Source organism: Meriones unguiculatus, chromosome 7 (assembly GCF_030254825.1).
Source record: "Meriones unguiculatus strain TT.TT164.6M chromosome 7, Bangor_MerUng_6.1, whole genome shotgun sequence".
NCBI classification, from domain to species: domain Eukaryota; kingdom Metazoa; phylum Chordata; class Mammalia; order Rodentia; family Muridae; genus Meriones; species Meriones unguiculatus.
The window spans coordinates 66599750-66619491 of NC_083355.1; positions in this window are offsets into that span (position 1 = coordinate 66599750).

Consider the following 19742-nt stretch of genomic DNA (forward strand, 5'->3'; position numbering starts at 1 on the left):
GCACACCTGCTATGCTATCGAGAGTTCCAGGGAATCATTAATGATTATTCATGGCAGGGGAAGCTGGGGTAACACTGACTCTGAAAGCTGATCCTTTTTTGCTGCAGAAGTGCACTCTTGTGTTACAGTGTTTTTGTACATGAGAAATGCCACCTGCCAGTTCTTGAAGGTCTCTGAGCACAAAGCATCTACTCAGTGCCCTTCTGGTTATAATGTTCCTGAAGCCCAGCAGAGGACACCTGTGGTGAGGGGGAATTATGGGTACTTACAATAAAGACTTTTGGGGTTTGTGAGACACAGATCCTACCTTTCTCTAGCTCTTACCATCAGATTCATGACAAAGCCAGAGTGCTTTTAAACAATTAACAGTTGTCTATTCTATGGCCTGTTTCACTTTTAAAGAGAAGTTTTTGAAGTTCATTAGGACTAGCACTGAATAATTTCTCAGTGCCTCATGTATCTAGTGTTATTTCACTCAAATAATGGATTATTTGAAAGGGACAAGATGTTACAATATGCTTTTCATTAGTTAAAGAGAAATTAAAAATGATTCAGTGTCATAAATAGTGGGATTTTTTTCATCATTCTTTTTCTACTACAGAATATATTTATTTTTAACACCACCACAACAACAAACCCAAAAAAGCTCCCAAAGTTCTTCATTAGGATGATAATTACTGGCCTAAACATGCGACAACGTTTTGTAGCAGAGTTGTAGTGTTTGAAGTTTATTTTTAATTAGTGTGATGAGATTAAGGAGAAAGCTAAGGGCCAGGGTACTTATTTAGCATTCAGGAAGCCTTTCATTCAAGTCCCAGGAGCAAAACCAAACATTAGCAAAACAACAACAAAACAAGCTCTTTGCTTGTGACTACTGGGGTGTAAGAGTCTAAATATCCATTGATCACAGAGTTGGTAGTGCACTGTGTGAGATGTACAGGTGTTTATACGGTCTACATCTGTCTAAGTTAGGGCTGTTATCATGATGAAACACCGATAACAATCTGGGAAGGAGAGCGTTTATTTGGCATATGACTATATCATAGTCCATCACTGAAGGGAATCAGGGCCGGAACCTGGAGGCAGAAGCTGATGCAGAGGCCGTGGAGGGGTGCTGCCTACTAGCTTGCTCCACATGGCTTGTTCAGCCTGCTTTCTTATAGAACTGCTTTCTTATGACCACCGGCCCAGGGACTGTACCAACCACAATCACTAATTAAGAAAATGTCCTACAGGCTTGCCTATCATCTGATCTCATGGAGGCATTTTCTCAATTGAGGATCCATCCTTTCAGATGAATTTGTTGAAGTTGATGTAAAACTATGCAGATGTAAAACAGCACCATACTGATACAGCACTAAGGAGGAAAGATTTCTTGCATTATGTGACAACATGGAAGAACCTGGAAAGCCACCATGCTAAGTGAAACAAGTCAGTTATTACAAAGTACTGTATGGGACCAGCCACATTCATGAAAGATGTGAAATAGTTGAACTCATGGAAGCAGAAGGAAGAATGGTGGTTGACTGACTGACTGGAAGGGAGGAAATGAATTGTTCAATGACTGTGAAGCTTTAATCATACAAGATCCATTCTAGATATATGCTCTAAGACATGTATGTATACTTAAAAGTACTGCACTGTGCACTTAACAGTCAAGAAGGCAGATTGTATTAACTGTTTCTAACAAAAAGTAAGACTAAAACTTAGACAAATGGACACCTGGAAACCTGTAGAGATGAGAGATGAAGTTATCTCAACTGTAGAGATGGTTTCATGTGTATATGTGCATGTAAAATATGATCAAATTGAAATTTTTATGTCAATCATATTTTGATGAGGTTTTTATGAAAAGCTTGTATCCCATTCTTTTTATCATGACTCTGAACTTGGAGGAGCTGAGAGAACTGTAGCGAGCGACTGCTGAAAAAATATTGAATGAAATTCCTAGGAACTTATCAGTTTTGTAGATAGAATTATTCTGGACCAATTTTGTATAAATTGTTGCTAATAATTCTCAGTTTTTAAATGAACCTGAAATGATTAGCAGCACACTAAAAAGACTCATTTTGAACCTTTGACTCTTTAGGAGACACAGTCTTTCTGTTCTTATAATCACGTCTTATAGTTAAAAGAAAAAAACACTCACAGGTAAAAAATACTAAAGAGAAAAATAGTATGACATAAATTCTTAGCTGAGTATAATAGCATAAGCCTGAAATCTTACCACTAAGAGTCTGAGGCAGGAGGGTTATGAAGAAGATGATGACCTGGGCCATGTAACTAGATACTGTCTCCCCATCCGCCTCCAGAAACTTTGCCAATATTTGGGATTCCAGGAATGCTCTAATGAAAAGAGCATCAAGTTGATCTGTATTCATATTTTCATTCAGAATGTGATGGTCATCTTCCTTTCTTTTTAATTGAGGTGAGGACTAGCCTAGGTAAGCTAGTCAGACTCTATCTCAAAATGAAATGCATATAAAAAGCAAGTGTGGGTATGTTCAAGGCTCTAGGGGCAATTGCCAGCACTGTTAAGACAAAAGGAAACAAATTAACGATTTGCCATTACTAACAACAAAAGAGAACCCCAGAATGTGGAATTATAACAACCTACCTGAAGCTTTTTTTTTCTCCTCCAAAATTTAAAAGAAAAAAAAAAATAATGCAAACTATAAACTAGCAAACCGCTGTCACCAGGAAAATAGCAAAATTTCTTTTTCTTGAGTAATACAGCTTTCTGAATTTAGATATTTAAAATTAAAAATAGATTCTTCTCTCATAAAAATAATATGTCCTGGCCACAGTTTTACCTACCTCTACCCTTTGACCTCCTTCCCTTCTCTCCCCTGTGTTTCCTTTCAGAAAAGAAAAGGCCTCCAGTCCCCTCCAGGTCTTTCTATGCCCTCCATCTTTCATAAGATTCCCTATACTCTGTCCAAAGTTTGGCTGAGTCTTAGTGCCTGCTTTGATACTCTGCAGGGTAGAGTCTTGAGGAGACAGGAGCTGCACAAAGAGAGCAACAGAACCAAAAATTCTGAACACAGGGGTGACTACTGAGACTGAAACTCCAACCATGGAGTATAATTCATGGAGATTCCTGGAACCCCTGCACAGATGTAGCCCATGGCAGTTCAATGTCCAAGTGGCTTCCCTAGTAATAGGAACAGGGACTGTCTCTGACATAAACTAATTGGCCTGCTCTTTGATCACCTCCTCCCCAGGGGGGTGCAGCCTTACCAGGCCACAGAGGAAGACAATGCAGCCACTCTTGATGAGACCTGATAGACTAGGATCAGATAGAAGGGGAGGAGGACCACCCCTATCAGTGGACTGGGGGTAGGGCATGGGTGGAGAAGAAGGAGGGAGAGTGAGATTGGGAGGGCAATAGGGAAGGAGCTACAGGTGTGATACAAAGGGAATAAACCGTAATTAATAAAAATAAAAATAAAATATTATAAAAAAGAAGAAAAGAGAAGGCCTTTAAGAGAGGGCAAACACAACAAAATAAAATACAGTAAGACAAGGCAAGAGCCCTCACACAAGGCAAACCCAATAGGAGAGAGTCCCAAGAGCAGACAAAAGAGTGAGAGTCACACCTGCTCTCACTGTTTTGTGGGAGTCCCACAAAACCACGAAGCTAACAGCCACAACATACAGTCAAAGGACCTGATACAGACCTTTGAAGGCCCTGTGCTTGCTGCTTCAGTTCCTGTGAATGCATATGTGCCCTGACTGAATTTAGAATCTTTAAAGGCTAAATTTTAGTCTTCTGAATAAAGTTAAGCTCTAAAATTATAATATATTTCTGCTTACTTATATAAAAATAAATACTTCTATATTGAATACATATGAATAGCTCTGTTAGACTCTGTATAGAGTCTTATTTTGGCCTCTAGCTTTACCTATTATGTCTAAATCTATTGTGATTATACAGTGATGCAAAGTACTAAAAAATGATGGGATTTGCTGCTGGGTGGAAGCTGGGTAATAAAAGATGATCATTTACTGAAAGATTAATAATTCAGACAGATACATTATACCATTTTGCTCATAGGTATCAGTTATACAAATGACCTCTTAATCAACTTTTTTTGGTATGCTTTGAATCTAACAGATATTGGTGAGAATTTCTTGCTGAAATGATAACATGAGATAATTCTGAGGAAACATACAAAAAAAGGTTCTAAGTTCTGACAGAAACATGTTGACAGTTAATGTACTATGTGGCAGTGCCTGCTTCTTCTGTGCTCTGGGCCTGGTGTGATTTGGGTTTCTCGGTTGCTTAGTTGGGAACAAGAAAAGCGCTTGGCTATACTTGGACAATACACAAATTCTTTATCTGTAGCCTGTGGGAAATATAATTACCTTACAAATGAACAAAGTTACATGTAGGCAAGAAAGTCTATGAAACAGATTAGGAGGAAATGTGGAGCTGCTGTCTTAAGTGCTGAGCAGGATGTGTTTCCACATCAGAATTGTGTATTTACTGCATCCTCTGTACTTCCTCAGATCTTTTTTTTCCCTTCTAAATGTGCCTCTCTCAGATTTTACTCTAGCTGAGTTCCTGGAGACAGACAATTCCAGGCAGAGAAAAAGAAATAGCAGATGCTCAAGGTTCAAGCAAGCCCAGCAAGTGTCAGCATGTGGAAGAGGCTTTATCAAGCAATCAGAGTAATCAAGGGCAGACACTGTAAGGACAAAGTCAGGGAGGCACACAGGACCTGCTGTGGATCATATCAGCAGTGAGAAGGAATCACTGTGGATTTATTCAAAGAGGCACCTGATCTGATTTGCCTTTTAAGGGCTGATTCTGGCTAATGAATTAAGGGCTTTGGAAAATATGTAAAAACAGGCTACCTAGGAAAAAGCTATCTATGGAGAAAACATGGCACTAATTTAGTCCAGGTGCCAGGGACATCATATGGAACAGGCAGGGTATTGTTTTGTGACTGTCTTAGTTAAGGTTTCCATTACTGTGGTAAACACCAACAAGCAGGAGATCAAGGCAAAAATCTCAAGTCTGAAATTGAAGCAGAGGCCATGTTGCTTACTGGCGATGGCTTGCTCAGTCTGCTCTTTTATACATCTGAGGAACACCTACCCATTGGTAGAAACATCAATAATGGGGAGGGCCCTTCCATATCAATAATTAAAAGAATCACCCCAAATTGCCTACAGAGCAGTCTGATGGAGGCAATTCCTGAACTGAGATTCCTGGTTCCTAAGTATAGGTGTCTAGGTTTGTGTCAAGTTGACAAAAACCAACTAGAACATTGACCCTTGATTTTCAGAATCAGCATATACAGACATTCAGGGTCCCTCTCTCCTCTTTCTCTCTCTTTTACTGCTTACATAACAGATACACAACAAAAATATTTAAAGATTTTAAAGTTTAATTTTAATTTGTGTATGCTTGCATGTGTGTGTCACATATGTGCAAATGCTCACAGAAGCCAGAAGAAGATAGAGCTTTCCCCTGTACTGCCTGTTATTTTCTTTAGTAGTTTCCAAGTATCTAGCCTTATGTTGAGGTCCTCAATGCATTTCCAAATGAGCGTAATTTATGGTGAAAAATAAAGGTGTAGCTTTATTTTTACTACATATTCATATCATTTCCAGCAGCATTTATTTAAAATACATACCTAAGAGACTTTAAAGTGTCTTCCAGAGAATTCTTAGACCTAAGAAACACTTTCAAAAAGAATAGCAGTATACACAATTAAGCACACATCCTTTGAATATATCAATGACAGATTGAAAAAGAAACAAAAGAAACAACATATTCACAGTAGTCACGAAAAATATTTGGAGATAAACCTAAACAAACATAAGACCTTAGAACAACAACAAAAACTTTAAGACACCAAAGAAAGGAACTGAGGTAGACACTAGGAGATAGGAAGAACTTTTATGCTTTTGTATTAGAAGAATTAATACTGTAAAACTGGACATTCTACCAAGAAATTCTACAAATTCAATGTAAAACCAATAAGAATCTCAATCTTATTCACAGACGTTAAACTAGTAATCATAAAATTTGTATGGAAATACAAGAGACCAAGCCTCGCCAAAGAATTATTTGACACAAATACCAACACATATGATTTCAAATTGTATACAGAGCCACAGTTATCAAAACAGCATAGCATTGCCATTGGAGTTCTCCAAACTCTCTTCCTTACCTTTCAGCTATCTTGTTAGCTTTGGATTTAGGACCGAGGGATTGTGAGCTTGCAAAAGTTGTAATAGCAGAGTGTATTTATATATTTTGTATTTGTTGTGTCTTGACTATCTGTCAGGATGGATAGTAACTTCCAGTTTTTATCTCTCCCATTTTCCACATTTTAGAGTGAGTCCTCCTGGTAAGTTGTTTTCACCTGGATTTATTTTCCCCAGTAGTCTTTACAAAGAAAGCCAACTGCAATAACTGAGTGATTTGAGAAAAAATTTGGTGTCAAGTTGTGGTTGGAGACAACATTTGGGCTAGATTGCTGGAAGATAAAAATAGTAGAGAAAATATTGTAGAATAAGAACAAACAGAACATGTATAAACCTATTCTGATGCAACAAAAGCCAAAATACAACCGAACAAGCGATGTACAAAATGCAAAGAAAATAAATAGAAAATAAGATAGAAGCATCTACATCCTGACTTACTATTTTCCCAGTGGTTTTGGATGAAATATTTTCTCAAGTGGCTGCTTTCTCAAACAGACCTTAGGTTTCAAATTCAGGAATAATCAGATATATCAGTGGTAAGACCGAGTTGCATTAATTTAGTTTGAGAGAGAGAGGGTAGAAGTGGAGGGGGATGAGAAAGGGGCTACAGCTGGAATACAAACCAAATAAACTGTAATTAATAAAAATTAAATTAAATTAAAAAAAGAAAAAAATTGTAAACTATTGTCACATCTGAAGGTCATGCCTTTAAATTTTGAGATATGCAGCACTATACTACATTACTGATCAGTCCTCTTGAGGGTGGTTAAAATGAATGTGAAATGTGTGTCATCTAAGTGGCATATTTGAAGATATTCATAAATATTGATAGAAATAGATTAAGTCAGAAAAAAATTGCCATTTTTTTCTGGTTGGAACACATATGGCAATTCTTCAACAATGTTGATTCTATTTACCAAATCTAAGTTATAAGTAAATAGCTCTAGAATGCTTTTTTCTGCTTAAATTAAATGTGAGTATAATATTTAATGGCTCCATTATTTAATGGCATTATTTAATGGCATTAACTGACTTAATATCTCAGTCACAGATTCCCCTCCTTCTCTTCTCAGTTCTTCCTCCTCCACTCCTCTTCTCCATTTTCCCCTCCCTTTCTCTTCAGGGAAGGGGAGGCCTTTCATAGATATCAATCCCCTTGACATATCAAGATGTTGTAGGACTAGGCACAACTTCTATTGAGGCTAGACAAGGCAGCCTAGTTAGGGGAAAGGGATCAAGGGCAGGCAGCAGAGTCAGAGACAACCCCTGCTGCAATTGTTAAGGAAGCTGTACATCTGTTACATATGTGAAGAAGGTCTGTTCCATGCACGCTCTTTCATTTGTGTATCAGACTCTGTGAGTTTTTATGGGCTCATGTTAATTTATTCAGTAGGTTTTCTTGTAGTCTCCTTGGCTTCTCTAGTTCCTTTAATCTTTCATCTCCATCTTCCACAAGATTCCCTGAACTCCGCATAAAGTTTGGCTGTGAGTCTCTGAATTTGTTTTTGTCAGCTGCTGGGTGAAGCCTCTTAGGGGACAGTTATGCTAGGTTCCTGTCTACAGGCTTAGCTGAATATCATTAATAATATCTAGGGTTGGCTTTCTCTCATGGTATGGGTCTCAAATTTGGCAAGTCATTTGTTAGCCTTTCTTTCAATATTTGTTCCCTTTTTAGCCCTGTGCATGTTGTAGGCAGGACAAATTTTGGGTTGAAGGTTTGGTGGGTGGGTTGTTGTCTGCATACCTCCATTGAAAGTCTTGCCTGGTTACAAGAGGTGGCCATTTCAAGTTCCGTATCCCTGTTGGTAAGAGTCTTAGCCAGGGTCATACTCATAGATTGCTTAGAGTTTCCCTTGTCCTACGGTTCCAGCACATTCCAGAGCTACTCTCCCCACACCAATCTCAGTTCTCTTTTTTAGTTCTCTTTTCTTAAGTCCTCTCTCCTCTTGATTCCTCCTGTTCCCCTTCCTACCCCCATCTCCCACACAGTTCACTTCCTCCACCTAGCTCCAATGTCTATTTTATTCCCAATTCTGAGTGAAATTCGAATTTCCTCTCTTGGGCTATCCTTTCTACTGAGCTTTTTTGGATTTGTGGATTTTTACCATGGTTATTCCATGGTTTATGGCTAATATACACTTATAAGAGTCCGTACCATGTGTGACTTTCTTGTTCTGGGTTACCTCACTCGGGATGATATATTTTTTTTAAATTTCCATTCATTTGCCTGCAAATTGTATGATTTCCCTGTTTTTAATAGTTGAGTAGTATTCCAGTGTAAATGTACTTCAGTAAATTCTTCAGTTGAGGGACATCTAGGTTGTTTCTTGATTCTGGCTATTGCAAAGAAAGCAGCAATGAACATAGTTGAGTAGGGAGTTGTTCAGTTTCCATTAATTTGTAGGCTTTTTGCTGTTTCTGTTGATGTTGAGTTCTAGCTTTAATCCACAGAGGTCTGATAAGATACAAGGGGTTGTTTGAATTTTCTTGTATCTGTGGAGGCTTGCTTTGTGCCTGAGTATATGGCCAATTTTGGAGAAGATTCTATGAGGTGTCGAGAAGAAAGTATACTCTTTTGTGTTTGGGTGAAATGTTTTGTAGGTATCTGTTAGGTCCATTAGGTCCATCTGTTAGTTTCATTATTTATATGTCTAGTTTGTGTCTGGATGACCTGTCCAGCGGTGAGAGTGTGGTGTTGAAATCTTTCACTACTAACATGTGGGGTTTGATGTGTGATTTAAGCTTTAGTTACGTTTCTTTTATAAATGTATAAATGTTGAAACCATTACATTTGGGATATAGATATTCAGAGCTGAGATGTCATCTTGGTGGATTTTTCCTTTGATGAGTATAAAGTGTCTTTCTCTATCTTTTTTGATTAATTTTGGTTGAAACTCTATTTTGTTAGGTATCAGAATGGCTACTCCAGCTTGTTTCTTGGTGCTTTCCTCCCTTTTCCTGGGCAAGAACAAAGGGAGCAGAGGCAACAAATGGGTTTCAAGATGGTTATAAGTATGATGGACAATAACTTCTGGGAGTCATCTTCAGAGAGGCAGCTCATTTTATTATTTCGGGGTTGAGGTATATAAAGATCCTTAGGATTATGGACAGGAATGATTGGTCAAAACACAGTATCTAATTATCCTATGGGCACGAAGGGCTGATTGATCATATCATAATACCTAATTATCATATGTACCGTGGGCAGGAGAGTCACTCATGTGCCCAGTCACAAAGGGCTTACAGAAAGCTCTATTCAGGGTCATCCTTCAAGCCATGTTAAGATTCTGTGCTTAGAGATGTTCTGTAAGAGGAAGTACCACTATGAAAGGGAGTCCTCCACTTTGTATCAAGTTTGGAGAGAAATCCAGACATGGTGCACTGTGACCTTAATAGCAGGGTCTTCCAAGATTTTAGATCCATTTGCTTAGAAAATCTGTTTTCAGTCCTTTATTCTGATGTAGTATTGATTTTTGTCACTGAGGTGTGTTTTCTGTATGCAACAGAATGATGGATCCTGTTTTTACATTTATTCTCTTAGCCTGTGTCTTTGTGTTAGCCTGTGTCTTTTTTTATTAGGGAATTGAGTCCACTGATGTTGAGAGATATTATAATACCTCTCAACGTCATAATGACTAATGATTAATAATTCTTATTATTTTGATGTTGGTGGTGGTTGTGTGTGTGTGTGTGTCTTGCTGATGTGGGGTTATTTCCTGTATTTTATTGTGTATAGTTAGCTTCTTGGGGTTGGTGTTTTCTTTTTACTATATTTTATAGGATAGATTTTATGGATAAATAATTGTTTAAATATGGTTTTGTCATAGAAAGTTTTGTTTTCTCCATCTATGGTATCTCAATAGCAATGTCAAGTTGGGAACCATATAAAAATGTCAAGAGTGATAAAAATGTCAAGAGTGAGAAATATAGAGAAGATGGGAGGAGAAGTAATGAGAAGACCATGCTGCTTGAGTATTATTTTTTTACTATCTATCGTCATCAACATTATGCTCATCACTTGTAGTATCTTACACCTCCCCCCCCACAGGCATGCATGCTCTCATTCATACATGCTCATCTATCTATCTATCTGTCTGTCTGTCTGTCTGTCTATCTATCTGTCTGTCTATCATCTATCTCTATCATCTGTCATATATTTATCATCTATCAATCTATTTATCAATCTTGTATCTATCTATCATCCATACACATACATATCTCTGTGACTCAACAGTACTTTTGCAAAATCTAAGTAAAAGGATATGTCCCAGATGGTGCTTGGCAGAAAGTAAAATATAAATAAGTTGTGTCAAATATCAACATTGGGAATTTATCAATAGAGGAAGGTAGAATTAGAGATGCAAATACAATGTTCTAGGTTTCAGCTAAATTCTGCCATAAGGGATTTGCTCTCCTCTGGACTTGAGATAAAATTAGAGGAACTCAAAACAGTCCAAGGCTTATGCTAACTAGTGGGGATATTAAACTGCCTTTGGACTCTCCACACAAGAGGAATTTGACTCATATCGAGAAATGTTAACCAAGTGTTTTAAATGCAGAAGGCTTTGTTCTAATTTGTAGTTGAGTCAATCTGGCATTTCTGGGCTGCTTGGTGAAACATTTCAAATATTGTAAAAGTCTAACAGAAATTGAATAGCTTCTCATGAAAAAGTGACACGAGATAACTAATCTGTCAAATATCTGCTCTGAAACAGAATTGTATCCACTCAGGTGATAATTCTGTAATGGTATCTCTTCCCTCTCAGAAGCGCTGATTAGCAGTTAGATTTCTTTGATGGAAAAAAAGACAGAGAAAACAATTATTAAAGATTTAAATTTCCATCTCAATTATTTCCTGCCAGGCTTAAGCAAACTCTTTCTGAAGCCTAGAACATGGCTGTGAACTGTGAATGTGATGGCAGAGGGTCAGGGAGTTTGGTGGTCTCTTGAGTACTTGTCATAACATCAGTTTAGCCTAGAGGACCTCCAGGTCTCATAGTGTCTGATCAGTCACCAGAAGATGAGGCTTGGAGCTGACTTCTGAAAAGGAACCCATCCAGCTGTGTCCTAGAAGAGTATCATTCTAATTCTGAAATTGTAGCCAAACCTTGCCCAAATTTCTCACCCAGGAGATTTGTATATTGTGTGTTGTCTTCTTGTCAGCCTTTGCATTTTTTTCTTCACTCACTTTTAGTTATCAAAAGTACATATAAGAATTCAACTTCTTGAACATTTTTAAAATAAAATATTTGTTCAGTTGTTTCAAATAGGAATAAATGAAAGGGGAGTGATTTGTCTACAGAAGATATTTGATCTCCACTTTTAGCAATCATTTAAATTTTTTATATGAATGTTCTTTTAACAAATACACAAAACATAGAAGCTGTACAGAGTTATGGGTTTTGTATAATGAAGGAGCGATACATGTTTAATCGTGCAATATTTAAACCACACTAAGTATATTTATTCCCCCAATTACAAATCATTTATGGCAAAACATTCAAAATCCTGCCTTCTATCTTTTAAAAACATATAGTACATTATTATTACCCATAGTCACTGTATTGTCCACTAATGAAACTGACTTTTTTTTCCCCATATCTGACATTACTCATGGAATTTTGAGAATCCCACCATATTAGAATTTTATTTTAAATCACAAATGCCACAGAATCTTAGATCCTGCATACTCCAAACATTAGTTACAATGCTGGTCCTTAAAGTCCACCACTACATTTGCATCCCTTGTTAGATATACTGGTTTTGATGGGCCAGTCAGTCTCTCTGTGGCTGTTATATCATTGCTTGCCACTTAATATTAGCTCCATAGTTTTCATTTGTAATTACATTATCATTTTATTGTATGGTGGCTTCTTCCAAAACCAATTTATTTTACAAAAATAATAGAATAACTGTGCTACCAACCATTTTTGGTAGGTTGTCTTCAGGATGTATTGCCAAGTAAGAATATCAGGATTATTATTTTTTATTGCTTATATAAGCTAGAATGTAGATTTTTCAGCATTAGGATAAAAACAATAATTTTTACAAGAGAGGAGCAAAATAAAATTCAATTGTGATATACAGTTCTACCCTAATCCACATACATTAATGTTTGCTTTATTTTTAATTTATTTAGTATCATAGGAAAGAACAGACTAAGTCAAAGCTAAGTTTCATGTTCTGCTACAAACAAAATTCTGGATGATGCTCCTGAGCACAATCAAGATAAAACTCACGTGTGCCGTCACAGCGCTCAAAATGTGAAAGGTTTTCTCTGCTGCCTTAAGTGCTGAGTGAAGGCTGCCATGCGACAGCTTTGTGCAGAGGTGAGTCACTCTGTCATTGAATTTCTGAAGGGCAAGAAGGCAGCTAAGCTTGCTTATGAACAAGGTTGGAGGCAGGATGATCTTGTTTGGCCCAGACAAGTACATAAATGTGGAAAAAGGATTAACGTGAGATAAGTTGAAGAGTTCTGTAATTCTGAGAAAGAATGCTGTTGTTTTGACCCTTCAGTATGAGAAGTAAAAGAATCAATAGGCAGCCTTTCCAATTCTTAGTAGAATTGATAAGAATTCTATGTATTTTTTTTTATCCACAAAGCTTCCAAATGTTACAAAATATCAATTTGATTACATTAAAAATTAAAAATGCATCAGGTGGTAACTTAATGGTTTCCTTCCTGAGGCAGGCAACTCTGCCCTGTGAAAACAGTGTCAAGCATACAAAGGTTATCTTATGACTTTCTTAATTTATGATTGTGCAAAAAATGATACATTTTATGTTGCAAATGTATCTTGAAATTTGATGAGAGGCCTTTTCCTAGGTGAGTGATATATAAGTATAACAATGTGCTGTAGCTGCACACACATGAGGAGCATTAACCATTGCCTTACAGAGTACCAGGTACTAAGCTATGATCTCAGAAGGCCTGCTCAAGGAACTTCAGGCTCTCAGCATTTAAAAAATTTTTAATTTATATGGTTGTATCAAGACATAATCACATTTCCAGTGGACGAGCATCTGTCCACATCACCATTTTCATTTCTTAGTTGTTCTTATTTCTTTTTCATTGGTCTGCCTAGACGAACATTTTTCAACTTTTTTTGTAGTGCTTCCATCATTCATTCATCTTTCATGATTTATCACTCAAAAATTGATTTTAAAATGTATTTAGTTTATGCTATATGTATCCCAGGCTCACACTGCATATATAAATTAAAAAGTCTGTATTATTGCTCATGTTTATTTGTGAGGGCTACAAAGGTAAAAAATCTTTAATAAGAATATTTTGTGACAAGTGCTTATAGTCATGAAGACAGTATATTCTAGAAGCAAAACTAATGACATCTGACGTTTCATGAAAGTTTAAAAAAAGGGTTTTAGAAGGTGTATTTTAGAATAGAATTTACAAAGGTTTAGAAATGGGGTATAGAAGTGAATGCTATGCATGTGTGTTTGGAATATAGAGTTGGCATTTTTACCTGCTAAGGCTGCAAAAGTGGGTATTTTAATGATTTTATGCTTCATCCCACTGGTTAGAGAGAGCAAAAAGAGGTTTTTAAGCACACAGTGGGCTGCCTCATTTCCTTTCACAGCTTTCCCCAGCATCTCTAAGTTAATTATTCCCAGTTCCTTACCTGCAGTTCTGACTTGGTCGTTATGCATCATAATTGTCTGGGAAATTGCTGACTTGCTAGCATATGCATTTTCCTGCTGTCTCTCAAAGAAGTCCACCTTAAACAAAGCAACTTTGTGTATTGAATGGCTCCTCCATTTCTTTCTCATTCCCTTCTTTCATAAAGGCAGCATTTCTCCAGGTAAGTACGACTTAGCAATCTGATTCCATCTTCCTAACTTACTCCACCTTCCCCATCAGTGCACGTTTTATAAATCCTAACAATTTTGTTCCCAGGAACTTCTAATTTTTCTTCATTTCTGTTCCTTCTGCCACTTCTGATGGCTCAGACTGCATTTATCAGCATCCCAACTTTTGCAATGTGCTAAGAGTTTTTTTTTTCTTTCCTCTTCTAATCTACTATAAAAAGGCACCAGAACCTTCATGACATAATTTCTACCCTTAAAAACTTTTAATGGCGTCTCACCTTTCATAGAATAAGATTTAGATTCCTTAGTGCCATTCTAATTTAATATTTGCCATCTGTTTTCTTTTTGAACTCGCCCTGCCTCTTTGGACAATCTTCTTTCTCAGAAATATTTCTTATCAGAAACTATCATTCACAATGTTTCTTCGGTGCTTTAAAAGATTTCTATATTTATAATATAGTCCTATGTTAAAATCAACCTCATTCTTTTAAGAATGTATGCTTGTTTTACCTATCTACTTCTTTCCCAAATGGAGGGGGGAATCCAAAGTCAGTGTAACTGAGCACTCTCACTCAGTTGTATCCTAGGCTGTAACCAAGGTATCAGCTGGGAGCACAATTCTTTCCAGATTTATTTCAAAGTAGAATTTACTCCTGCATGCATAGTATTAAATCAAGGTTCTATGGCTTGCAGATTGCTTGGTTAGATCCCTGCTTTATCATTGCATTGCCTTGGCCATGCAACTCTCTGCTGACTACTTTATCACTTTCTTCATACATGAGACAGCTTTCAATATGAGAACTTTGTTCAACAATGTGACCAAGAGAGCCAAAGAAAAAGAACACAAGCTGGTCTTCTAAAGCATAGTATTATAAATGCCATTTCATTGCTTTTATCATGTCTTGTTTGACAGAATTATCTTACTAAGATCAGGCTTTATTAAAGAAGAACACATTATACACAGGCTGTGATACCAGGAAGCTTAACGCTCATGGCTTTACTACCTATCTGGACAACTAATGTCACGTTGCAGGCCTTCAGAAACTACCTGCTTATTGAATAGAAAGACAGTATCCTGGTGTCTCAGTTACTTTTGCTGATGTTGTGAAAAAATATTTTGACAAAAGCAACACAAGGGAAAAGATTTATTTTGGCTCTTGGCTCACACTTCCATATATCATGGTAGGAGAGTCAAGGTGGGAAGAGCTTCAAGAAGCTTCTGGCCACATCTTTCCACAATTAGGAAACAGAGGGGTATAAAGATGCAAGCTGCTGCTCAGTTCCCCGTCATCACTTATATAGTCCAGAATCCTAACCAGCAAGGGTATCATTCACAGTGGATGGGTCTTTCCACCTCCATCAGCCTATCAAAACAATCTCCACACATGCCAACAAGAGCATGTTCAGTGGGCTCCCAATTTTCATCTCAGTGATGGTTTACCCCAACCACCACACCCAGGTTACAACTCCAATTGATGTTGGCATTAGTTTCACTGGGAAACATCCATAATCTGCATAGTATAATTAATAATATAATACAATATAATATAACCTGTATAATTTAGCATAATCTGTAATCTCCCATGAGTCTGAAGATTGTGAAATTGTGTCTGGTCTGAGATATGTATTAAGACTTTCTTAAAAATAAAAGTTTATTAGTGGCCACAATTTATTATTCGTCCTCTCTGAAGTATGTCTTATAATAAAAGTAAGGAAAAAGGTAAAAGTTACTGAGTGAACCCTCTTTACAAAATATAGCAAAAAGTATTACAACATTCTGGGGCTGTGGCCAGACAGGATAAAGTGATAAAAATTACTCCATGGTATCAATGTCTCTGAATTTTACTTGAAATTAACAACAAATTACATATAACTTCTAATTTTATAAATAGTTTTATATTTTAAAATTGTGTGTGTGTGTGTGTGTGTGTGTGTGTAGGTACATGTATACATATGTACATCAGAGTACGTCAAGAGGACAACTTGTTGGAAGTTGGCTCTATGATTAAACTCAGGTGACCAAGCTGGTATGGTGAAAGCCTTTATACACTGAGCCATCCTGCTACCTCCACTGCCATTTTACATTTCTTAATTCTGTGTTGCTAAATGTTTCTTTAGATACTTTAAATTTGCTAGATACTAAATTTGATGCTTTCTCTGATAAGACATGAATTTATATTTGTGTTAACTACTTATTGTGATGTGACCAAATATCTAAAACAAAACAAAATGAAACAAAAATAAAGAAGTGTTCTTTGGGGCTTACAGTTTGAAGGAATACAGTATCCCATGGAGGGGAAAGTGTGGGGCAGGAACATAAAGAAAGATATTGATGTTCAGCTTGCCTCCTACTTTTCTTCAGTCTAGGTCCCCCTTACACATTCAGAGTGAGCCTTTCTTTCTCAGGTTTTAACCTGTCTGGAAAGCCTTACCTACAACCTTCACATGTTTATTTCTTAGTCAAGTTTAGGCCAGTCAAACTGAAAGTTGTGATTAACCATGCCATACGTGCAGATTGCTGTGAAATTGCACTATATTTATAAACCTTAAAATTTCAGAAGCATGTAAATTTCCTGTATATTAGATTAACGTAGTTAAATTTTCTGTCGTCTTGATGAACACAAAAGTATTTTGGTAAGTGTTACAGTCTCAGCTTTCAAAGACTATTATTACATTTCATTTACTTTCATTTTTTGACACCAATGAATTACATTTATAAACTTTTTAGTGATATAAACAGATTAAAATAGTATAATATGAAAACAATAAATTATGTTAGAATAATTCTTATTTTAGGTTGAGATTTTATTCATTACCTAGGTCATAACAACCTCATTTTAATCTTTTCTTATGGGTGTATTATCTGTTTTTGAAATGTTTGAGACAAAAAGAATAAAGTTTAAATTCCTAGGAGCAGTGGAATAATTACACTTTGATTTTATAAAATCCTTTCTGTCTAAGCTGACAATAGTGATGGAAAATTTGCATTTAAACGTGGAAAACATGTAAATTTCAAAGTTTGTTAAATGAATAAAATTGAGAATTAAAAAAAATATGACTCCTTTCTTGCCCTCCTGACACCATTAAACTTGACTTATAAAGCTATTTACTTTTTTTAAAAAGTATTACTTTAACTTAAATTAACTTTCTCACATTTTTGTAAATATCTTCAGATATTTCTGTTTCTAGATTATCATCATCAGTTGTTATTTTTAGTAAATATTTAAAATCTGCTTACGAATATATTGCTATTGCCAGACTAAGTTATACTTGCGTTCTATACTCTTCTCTCAACCCATACTTAAGGATTAAGCCCATTTTTATTTAATAATTTGAGAGGTAGCATATAAAAAAGAACTTTTAAATTAATTCCAGAGAATACCCTTTTTAACCAGATCCTCAAATGTTCTAATAGAATCACTAATGAGATATTAAATATATGTTAGAAATGAATTAAATACGCTATTTAATTCAAGAAAATGTATTGTTTGGTATATGCTAATAATTACAGATTTATTAAATTCTTTAGTTCTAGATTTGTGTATATCTTTTACCATTCATTACTCTTTTGTCAGTGAGAAGATTTTATCCTAAGAAGCCACAATATCAAGTAAAAATGACTAAAGGTGTGCAGATATGACAAGGCATCTAATTGTATGTTCATGTTCTCCTTCCTTGAATTCACTTCACACCAAACCCTGCATAGTCAAATACTTTTAAATTCTTTGCATAACAAGTCTGATTTCTTACAATTTATATACATTTTCCTAGGTACCATTGAAATTAAGCATTAGCTTTAAGTTTTCTATTTTCGTTACTTTATTTATTTTGTGTGTGCTGACACACTGTGAATCACAGGAGACAGGGGGAGGTCAGAAGACAGCGAATAAGGGTTGACTGATTCTTTTCTTCCACAACATGAGTCCTGGAAATTGAACTCCTCAGGTCTGTGACAATCAGCTTCCATATCTGAGCTCAATCATTAGGATCATTTTCCTCAATCATTAGGATAACTGTTTGGTGAAAACCAAAACTTGTGATTAACTTCTTGACATAAACATTACAAGACTTTTTCTTTTGAAAATTTCTAATTAAACTAACAGTTCTGTTACTTAAATTGATCAAGTTAGGTAAAAATATAAGGCAAATAAAATGCATGTTAAGTATTTTTAACAGTTTTTTTTTTCATCTTTCAAAGACATATCGAATTGTTTTAAAACTACTTTGTTCAACTACATATGCCTATTTCAAGGTTAGGAAAGGTCAAGTACTAAAGTAGCATAAAGTTTGTCAAAATATTTTTGCCATTCTGAAATTAAAAACACCAAGCTTATTTTCACAGTCTAATGAGCTATGGAAGGAACGAAGTAATATGTACTGGTGTTAACAAAGACAATAAAATGCCTTGGGAAAACTGTAGTTATGTCTTATGTACATAACCATTTCCCTGACAGGAGCTATATTCTTTGCAATAATTTAAAAATAACTACAATATTTAATTTTTCACAAAATTTTTGTTAAGGCAAATGTTTATACACGTGTGCATAATTGTTATCAACCCATTTATAGACATGAAAAAAAATCATTATTCCCAAAGAGTTCATTCTTCAGGTAATTCAGTTCTTATGAAGAAGGACAAAGTATCTCAAGGTAGGTGATAAAAGTGGAGATGAATAAGATAAGCATACTTATTTATTAGGATTAGGACCTTATTTGTTAGGTTATTAGGACCACCAGGGGGAATGATAGCGTTTGTGTTATGATGTGTTGGGTTTGGAAAGGATAGCCACTGTCAAAAATTTACCCTCATGAGTGTTCAGATGAGCTCACGACACTAAATGACAGAAAGTTACCTGTTTCATTCTTTCTGGCTTATTTTATGAGAAAAGTTAACACTGGCAGCTCAGTCATCTTTAGCTCCTGCTGTCCTATTCCTTTCAACAGCAGGGAATGGCAGCATTGTCTCTCTGCATAGTTTAAAAGCAGATTCATCATTTGGTGGAGGGGGTGGTAAGATTGCTCTCCCATCTTTACCCTTCTTGTAAAGGCAGCCAGTACTTTATTGAGAATTGCATACTAGTCTGGAATCTGTGTAATATGGAAACAGCAGAATGTTAAACCTGCTTATTTCCTTCCTATTCATGTAGTAACTTGGCTGCTACAGTTAGAGTGCTTATGAGAGCTGCAAAAGACTTCAAGGAACTTTGCACTTGGGATGATGTAAAGCCTAATATCTTTACAGGATCAAAATTAAAAATAAAATGTTCTCCTGAAAGTATCCCCGATCTACAGTATCTTCCTCTCAAAAAAATAATGATTGCATATTACCTGTTGCTGAGATGTGGCATGAACTTTGTATCTAATGCCCATTCTCCATTCTTTCACTTCCCCAGATGGATGCTTGCACACACACACACACACACACACACACACACACACACACACACAGATCTAATGCCACACTCTGATTGTTTTCTCTCATGTTTATAATCTATTCTTCCGCTACCTCAAATGCAAGCATGCACATACATGCTTGCACACATACTCACATTCTTACAACTACAGAGATCATTCTTTATTTCTTTCCTTTCTCTTTTCTTCTTCTTCTTCCTCTTACTATTATTATTATTATCATTTATTACAATTTATTCAATTTGTATCTGGCTGTGTCCCCCTCAATTGTTTCCTCCCAA